Source organism: Takifugu rubripes, chromosome 15 (genome assembly GCF_901000725.2).
Source record: "Takifugu rubripes chromosome 15, fTakRub1.2, whole genome shotgun sequence".
Classification (NCBI taxonomy): domain Eukaryota; kingdom Metazoa; phylum Chordata; class Actinopteri; order Tetraodontiformes; family Tetraodontidae; genus Takifugu; species Takifugu rubripes.
In genome coordinates, this window is record NC_042299.1 from 9,235,088 (window position 1) to 9,244,742 (window position 9,655).

Consider the following 9,655-nt stretch of genomic DNA (forward strand, 5'->3'; position numbering starts at 1 on the left):
CTTAATCTTTTCCCGGAGAAACATCGACGTTGGCCAATGAGCGCTGCACAAACGGGCCGTGCGGCCTGGCAGACCGTGTGCCAGCGTGCGGGGCCGCGGAGTGGAGGCAGAGTGCACAGCAGCGGCGCTTCCACTCGTCAGTTTACATAACACTGATTACAACCCGGAGATTTAGCCAACTGACGCGCAACCGTTCAGTTTGGCCTCAGCGTTAAACACGCGGTGTCCATCTGCTCGGCTACTTAGGTGCTTTTCCTTCGTGTACGTTCGCAGTGGACACGCACTGGTGGAGCTGCACGTCACTGCTGCGGTGCATCGCATTCCCTTTTTTTTGGACTTTTGTCCTGGATTGTTTTCAAAACACACTAAAGTTTATAGGAGATGAACTACACCCAGAAAAACTCACTGGGAGTTGAATATTAACTGGTTTGAGGTTAGACCTTCTACTAACATAGCTGAGGGGTTCTGGGCTCAGGTTAGGAGCGGGAGGTCAAAGTGCCTGGAAAGTAAGACCGGATTCTGGATAATTTTTCAAGGAATGTCACAGAATGGGATCATAGTCTTCTTCTCATATTCTCTGTTTGATGAAACATGTCTGGTAGTAGAACTTGCCACAGCAAAAGGAGGGAAGGAAGGAGAGAAAGAAAACACTCGGAATTGGAAAGAAAAGTCTGGCAGACCAACTTATTTGGCAGGTGGCTGGCACAGAAAATCAATTCTAAATGTGAGCTGGCAGGAAAACGGAAGGTGAAAAACTCCGAAGGGTTGGGCGGAGATACTACAGCTTGGCAGAAAGTGAATAAAATCTTTTGTGTTTTGGGAAAGAATGAGACGAGATGAAGAAAATGGAAGGTGAGAAGCTGGACCCGAGAAATGGGGCGGCTGGAACAGACTGTGAGAGCGGCAGAATCTTAAATGGCAGGAGAGCCGGTGGTGTGGGATAAAGACAGGAAATAAGTCAAACGTAGAGCTCATGTGACAACAATGAGAATTCAAATGGCAAGAAAGTAAAAAGAGAAAGCTGTATTAAAAGCCTTGAAACAGTTGTCAGCAAAATTTAAAAAGAGGAGTTATGTCAGTGATCACTGTCAACTGATTAACACGGTTTAAGCTCCATTTGGAAGCAGGCAGATATCCAGTAGCGACCATTCTGACTCTCTCGGCGATGTCCAAGTGAGGGTGGCGGCATGAGCAGGTGCGACGCTCTCTTCGCTCTCCAGATGTGGCGGGAGGCCTCGGAGCGGAGCCATGGCAATTACACAGAACATCAGTCGCTCTCAAAACATCCCACTGATCCCAAAATAAATACAGAGTGAAGGAGGGAAGCGAGCGAGATGTTCTCTGGCTGTTAGCACAAGGTAATGAAACACTGGAAAGGTGACATTATCAACACGTGGGCTGATATATTCAGTGTGAGTCTGCTGCCGCTTCTTTTTTCCTGGTGTGTGTGTGTGTGTGTGTGTGTGTGTGAGACAAGATAAGATCATAGATAAAGAGAGGGAGACTGGAAGGCTGAAATATGCCACACACCTCTTATATTTCATTAGATCCCCTCATTCACTCTTCTGCCTGTTATTCTGGGATACAGCCGCTAATTAACATCTTGATTGAGCCAGTAATTATTTATTCTACTCCAAAATCACTCAATTGCAAACTCGGCCATTTTGTCTCCATGACACCTGTAAATTGAACACCTAGAGCCCAAATTGGCTCCTCGATGTGGCTCCATCTGTAGCTTTGACATCATCACAGAGTCCCGATTTATACAAGCCTCCAATCAGTGTTGCAGGCATACCAATTAGCCGCTTTCTACAATAAAACCTTTCCTCCCAGCGCACCACTCTTTAATAAATTATAAATCAACCTGAAAAATTAATCAATTCCTGGCCTGTATATGCTGCAGAATTCATTAAAAGTGTTGACACAAAACTAGATGAAGTGTTGAGATAAGATGGAAAGATGCTTTTAAGTTGTCTCATAAATAAAATAATAAGTAACAATTTGCCTTACTGCTGGGATAACCCCTAAAACCCCCTTTGAGGCCCCCCGGTGGCCCCACCTTTGGTGGGAAGCATTAGCGTCGCATGTCATTGGTCAACAAACCAGTGATTCCATTACAGCTCCCAACAAGCCATCAAGAAAATGTCTTCAGGGACTCTGGTGTAAATCCAATCACCAACCGTGGGCTAATCCCGAAGAGTGCCGGCCGACTTTTGAATTTGGTCAGCTGGAACGTTCCAGAAGCTATTTAAAGGTTTGCGTTAGCGCCTCCAAGCAGGCCGACATCATCCACTGACCTTCAGCGGCTTTGGAGCGCAGAAGCAACGGGCGCTACGGAAAACCAGCAAATTCCAGCTGCGTTACGACCAGTAATGTGTTAAATTCACTCCGTAAAGTAAAAGTTCTCATAAGGTGCTGAGATCATTACTGACATAACAGCTTCTGCTCCCCTAATTTGAATGTATGAGGAAGGTGGTGCCGACCGACTCTGCTGTCCCAGCGGTGGGATTACCCCATCCAAACATTCCATCTCCTCATAAATGCTTGTGCTGGTAATAGAAAGCTCCAAAAAAGATGCTATAAAACAAACAAAAAAGCCTCGTAGATGCTGTAAATGATCCCTGTGCAGCTCTTAGATAGTCCAGAAAAATGACTTCTCTCTTTAGCTTTACAACATTTATTTTTTTAAACCTAAAAATGGGCCCAGAAAACTTCCCCTGAAGACATTTAAATGTGAAATCTCGCTGCAAGGACGCCTCTTGGGCTTCCCTCTTCCTTGTCCAAGGTCAAGCACCTAATGAAGATTGATGCTGGTGAACCAGGGACCTAAACTGACAGCAGTGATCATGTGACCTTGCATGTAAATACGCTGGTGCAAAATCCACTGGGGGTGAACAAAAGGCAAATGACCAAAGGGGTCCTCCTGAGTGTCCTGGCGGGTGTATCGGGCCCGACCTCGTCCCCGATGCTTTTCAACCCCGCCGAGCACCATTCAGCCGCAATAGCTGGTTGAGTGTGATTGATGAAAGGCGCTGCAGCTCGTTGGTGAGGGAGCGGATGACCACTGGCGCTTACGGGGGTAATAAGGTGTGATGGTGGGTTGGATGGCTGCAGTGGGTGTTTTAGCGCCGCAAATGGAGGCCCCCACTTACACAAATAGCTCATTCCGGATAAAAGACCTTAAGGGTGGTGCTTGATAGGTTAATCAAAGACCTTGATCTAATGTATTCATTTTAGTTTAGCTTAGTTTAGTCTAGTCTAAGACCTCTTCATAGCTGCAACTAGCACCTGCTAGCATCGTTTTTTGGCGTGTGTCAGACCCAAAATGATGGCCTGCAGCTTCTCCTCGGTGCTACCAGCAAGTCGGATCAGACTATAAACTCGTTTCATTATGTTTTATTTCTATGGCAAACAATCGCTGCAAGGTTGCCATCCACGCTGGGGTGAGAGTAAATGGAGGAGGAGGGGTTTATGAGGCGTCCCCTCGTTGACATCGTCGCCGCCATCATCGCCGCCATCATCCCACCGATGGTTCTCTATGACAAATCTGCTGCTTCTGCTCTCCGTCTCGATTGGGGTTTCACTCTTTCTGCACCCGTCACCCTCAGCACACGGTCACATCCCTTTTCCCCATCATCCATCCATCCACCCACCCACCTACCCACCTATCCATTCATCCATCCATCCACCCACCCACCCATCCATCCATCCATCCATCATCCATCCATCCATCCATCCATCCATCCATCCATCCATCCATCCATCCATCCATCCATCCATCCATCCACCCACCTACCCACCTATCCATTCATCCATCCACCCATCCATCCATCCATCCATCCATCCACCCACCCACCCATTCATCCATCCATCCACCCATCCATCCATCCATCCATCCATCCATCCATCCATCCATCCATCCATCCATCCATCCATCCATCCATCCACCCACCCACCCATCCATCCATCCATCCATCATCCATCCATCCATCCATCCATCCATCCATCCATCCATCCATCCACCCACCTACCCACCTATCCATTCATCCATCCACCCACCCATCCATCCATCCATCCACCCATCCATCCATCCATCCATCCATCCATCCATCCATCCATCCATCCATCCATCCATCCACCCACCCATCCATCCATCCACCCACCCATCCATCCATCCATCCATCCATCCATCCATCCATCCATCCATCCATCCATCCATCCATCCATCCATCCATCCATCCAGGGAATCCCCTCTCTCCCTCCTACAGGGGGACCTTGTCTCATTCCCCGTCTTCAGCCACCACGTCTCACTTCCTGCATCAACCCCACTTATTTATTCTTTATTCTCACGCTTCTTGCCGCACTGTAATTTTGCCGGACTGATCGTTTCCCTCACCCAGTGTCTTATTCCCCCCTTCTCTCTTCAGTGAAAGAAATCATTCTCCCTAATCTTACCTTTGTCCCTCCATTGATCTATTTCCCCTCCACATCCTCTGGAGTCGATGCAGCGAGTATTTCTCATTTTTCATCCCGCTTTTACACTCGCCGTCTTCAGTTTCCATTCCATTGTTTTTACCTTTTACCCATGTTTCCATCAGTGCGACATCATTCTCTATTTTTCTTCACTTTTCAAGTCCCAAACACCCTTTTCTCATCCTTAAATAGGCATTCAGTCTTCACCCTCTTTCTCCCTCCAAGCTTTCCTTTCACCCCTAAATCCAAAATGCCCCCCAGTGTGCACTCAAGGGTAAACCCATTCCTTAAGAAAATACTTTAGGATTAAATTACTGAGATGTTTGGGATGGATTTCCCCATTTTAAACCAACGGATCGTTTAAGAGTCGCACTTTCGCTCCCTGAAGAGAAGCTTCGTGTGACTGGAGGAATAATCCGCCAGGATGGAAGGTTGGTTAATTAATGGAGAAAAGAAAACATTTCTTTTTCATTCCGAGCTGAGGTCATTTAGGTTTTAGCCTCGAGTGTGGTCCTGCAAACCCACCCACGTGGCCAAACGCACAGCTTCCACCCAAGATCGCATAAACAGCTCGCGTGGAGCAATCGGCAGAGCTGCTACTGGCTGAGCGCAACGTCCCCGTGCTACTCCTACTCCCGTATTATCATCCGCAGCAATAAAAACTTCCGCCGACCGTTTCATAAACGTTTCCTCTGCACCGAAGAATTTAGAGATCTTCCCTGATCATCGCTTCCATTGCAAAAGTGCTCCGAATTGCAGGAATCGTCTGGAAGGGAAAGGGTGCTCAAGCTAAGAAGTTCTGGGTTACCAGCTGATATCACATACAGTCCCAAAACAACTGGGCTCAGGTCTCAGGTGAGGCCCTCCAGACATCAGACGGTTCCCAGCAGAAACAAGGCTGTAGGTGGAACGTCCCAGGGAAGGTTCCAGATCAAAGGGATCCGCTCGGAATCCGTCAGTGCCCGTTTTTCTTGAGGAAGGGGCCGAGACGCAGTGGAGCTAGCAATTACATTTATGCCTATAAGACCTCAGGATTTCTGCTGCACCTAAACCCCGAAGTGGACTTTAATTACCGTCCATCGTCCAAACCATCTGCTCTGTTTCTCAACCACCTCTGATTGCTCCTGAAACTCTTCCTCTAAGTTTGTCTCTACCCTTTCAGCTTCTTCCATCTCTTGCATCCTGAAGCCCATCCAGGACAGCACCCTGGTCCGATGACCACTCAGTTACCCCCCAAACATCCTGATGGACTTCAGGAGACGTCTTCATGGAAGCAGCTCATTAGTCACTTGGTCGCTTCATGACCAGTATAGCTGCCGGGTGAGAAATTACCAGAAAATGTCCGTTTGACCATGTAAAGGCTGCAAGCCCTGAGAAAGTTACAAAACTGGGACCCTGGACTCGGTGCACCCCAGAGAGCACGGACAGAAAAGACCCGTCTTTCCTTTGATGGCCTCAAATACTCTTTCACAAAGAAAAGCTTTTAAATACCCTTTTTTTTAACAGGATTTAATTAATCTCTGTCTTTTTTTTTCATTCTTCGGCACCTGATGGACTTGTGGGGGTTTCACAGAATGTGCTGCCAAAAAAGCTGCGGGAATTTGTAACAACAACTTTAGTTTGACACACTCTGAAGGAAGGTGCTCCATTCCAAAAACCAATCAAATAAAAAATACTTTTGTGTCAGAAACAGAAGCAAAGGACTGTATCATGGAGTTGAGTTAAATATCAACATCCCACAAGAAGCCCAATCACATCAATGTGATCAACAGTTTAATCCTCCAGATTCTGACAGTTATACCCGTCTCTTTCTGCCCAGACAGGGGTACCAGTGTGGGAACTGTTGTCCACCTTCTGATTCGAATCAAATGCTGGAAATAGTATATAATTAACCATTTTTCTACCTGAAAGCGGCTGAAAGGAAAGGGCACCTGAATTATATCGGCAAGTCATTGAAACTAGGGTATACCTCCTTTTTTGGGGGATTTGGGGGCTTCGCATTATAAATATGTCAAATGCTGCAACATCCCATTGGGGTGCGACCAGATGGCACTGGTGAAAATAAGCACGTAGCCTCAGATTGCCACCGATCGACGGCGGCTGTGTGTAGGAGGACGAGCGCAAACTGAACTCCGGTGAAAGTGTGTGTAGGACAGGGTCTTCCTGCACGAGCCTGCGCCACTTCCTGTGTGACAATAACAACAACAGCTGGTCTGAGGTGTGGGAGAACCATCTCAAAGTTAGCCGAGGGACAGATGGACCAGCTGGTCTCTTATGGAGGGTTACCATGGTAATGTGGATTTGACCTTATTTGTCTAATATTCCTACTCACCGCCATACAGACCTCCCACGCACGCACACACACACACACACACACACACACACACACACACACACGGATGTCCTTTATATCACTGATGCACACATTCACCTGGCCTCATATATTACGTATTATAGCTAAACATACACTTTGTTACGGGTCCGTCTGTGAATGCACATAAAAGAAGGCAGCACCTGCTATGTTTGGAGTATCTGTCGCCTCTCTCTGCCCAGCTTGTGCTCCACACCCATGGGAGGTCCCCCGCTGTCCTCATTACCATAGATTCTGTCCACGGCAACCAGCATGTCATCAATCTTCCACTTAAGTTATGCAAAGATGGCAGATTTGACTTCTCTAACGTGTAATGCGCCTTGGCATTCTCCAATAATTCTATAGTTTCCTGGCGTTTGTGTGGCACATGCACGCACCTGCTACATGTGCGGCGAGAAGGTTAATTCCCTCACTTATTCAAATCTGATCAGTTTGACCTTATTTAAATTCTGTGTACAGTTTAGAAGTAATAAACATTCTCTCAGCGGCGCCCGTCCCGGCCAGGCTCCCTGCAGCCTCGCTCCATTTATCTTTGTTCACTTTAACCGCTGTTAAGCTGCAAATAAACTATTTTCCTCTTTGGAGCCAGAGACCGCAGTAAAATCAACATACTGCTGACTTCTATTCAAACGGAGATCGACACGGATGCATGTCGTTGTTCCCTGTTTTCTTTCACTATAATTCATATGTACATTTAAACAACATGTACATTCATATGTACATTTAAACAACAATATGTACATTCATATGTACATTTAAACAACAATATGTACATTCATATGTACATTTAAACAACAACTCAGTGCCATGCACATCTATAAACAAATCATCATAATTTACATTCTAAAATAATCCTACAGTGCTTCAGCTTAATTCTTATTCCATGTTATGAGGATTAATGGAGGCATGTGCTGTGTGTAACTACAGTATAATCTAGTCCACACCAAGATTAATAGTACTTGTTCATCTGTGAGTACAAATCTGCTTTTCCATCACCAAGTCTCTCTCTCTCTCTCTCTCTGTCTCACACTCTTTGCTGTTAACCCCCAAATTGCTCTATTTTGCTCAAGTTCAGTGTCAGTATTTACGTATTTTTCACGAACAGAAGAATATACTGCTTAGCTCTACAGATAGCACTAGAATGCAAAATTAAATGTGTTTCTTTCTAAACATCTCATAATTTTGAAGGCTAGGCTGACATGATTTTTCCTACAATAGCTTACAAGCTTCAGCGAATATGAAACTTCACAAAATGTAAAGCAAAAGTTTAAGCTAACCCACTGATCACCGCAGCTAAGAGAAATGCTTGAATTGATCGCGTTTGCTGTTGCGTTTAGCCTATTCGCTCAGAGCTAATCCTGTGACCCTTCCCATTAGCATGCTAGCATCTATAAGCAACCACAACACTATAACGAAAAAATCTGGCAAAATCTATTGAGCAAATTTTAAAAAACACTTTGTGAAAACTCACTTAAAGCCAGCGTCACCTTGTGAAACTAGCTAGTCCGCTCTAACCTTTGCTACAGCAATGTTAGCATTCTCCCGCTCAATATTTGAGCTCTGTGGCAGCGCACAGTATATGTCTCATGGTACATTTGTGCCTCTAAAAGAGCATCTTGGACTGACACTCTAGAGTCTTGGAAGGACACTGAAACACTAATTATTACAGGACTTTACATCACCGCTATGTGTATTCATTATGCCACCAGAGGGCAGCGCATACATTTTCCACTTTTCAAAAGAATCCTTACAATCATCTATGATAATAAATATCAATAACAGTATGAAAGGGTCCTTTTCTTATTAATCAGTTCATTTTTGAGAGGAGCAGGAGTTTTATTAGCTTCTGTGTTGTTATTGAGTCTGACACCATTTTCGGAGCCAGCAGGTTTTTTTTGGCTAGTTGCCTTGGCTACAGAATTACATCAATATAGTTCCATAGATTAGATGTACACTGCAGTGCAGCAAATTTAAGCAATGAGTACCACATCACGCCGTCCTAAATGTTCCTTATTTAATTGGTTACCTGTGAAACAGATGGATACAACCAGCAGCAAAAAATGAAACTCTGTTCAATATGATGGAGAATGCACACCCTCATCTAAAAATGTCATAATTTATAAGCTGCAGCGCTCTGGGAGAACACGGCTCAGAGACGCGTGATGAGGCGGCTCTTATCAGCGATTCGCAGAGGAAGAGTGATACAGAAGTTGAAGTGTGACCTTTCACCCGGCAGCGTGGGAGACCCAGCCACTGGTGCTCTGCCATCTTCTCTAAAGGCTCCTACTAACCTTTCGCAGGAAGGAAAAAGTTGGTTGCCATGGTATCGAGGAGGATTGTAATGATATGCTGGCATGAGTTGCTATGTATCGTATGTTGCTATGAGTTTAATGCTGCACCATCTGCGTTCCAGGTCACAGCACCAGGGAGAAAGAACGTTTCACACCTGTACTCCAAATAAGTCACCAGAATTTACACAGACACGATAAAAATGAATCGATTTTCTCTCCTTCTCGAAATGTGATTCCGCCCAAATCCCATAGAGGCTCGTAGAAGCTGCCTCTGTGTCCATTCCAAGAACATGTGGCGCACCGGAGAGTGCGGAAGGAGGTCGTTCGTCTCTGATTCGGCGGTTATTTTTAACTCTTCCCCCATGTGTAGCTCTAATCAGAACAGGATGTTCCTCATTAAGTGAACCAGGAAATACCTTTTCATGCAACTTCCACTGATGTGGCAGATAAAAAGGTCAGTTACACAGAGGTTTCACCACGAGGGAGTAGGGATTAAAAAGAGGTCAAGTGTATTTGTATT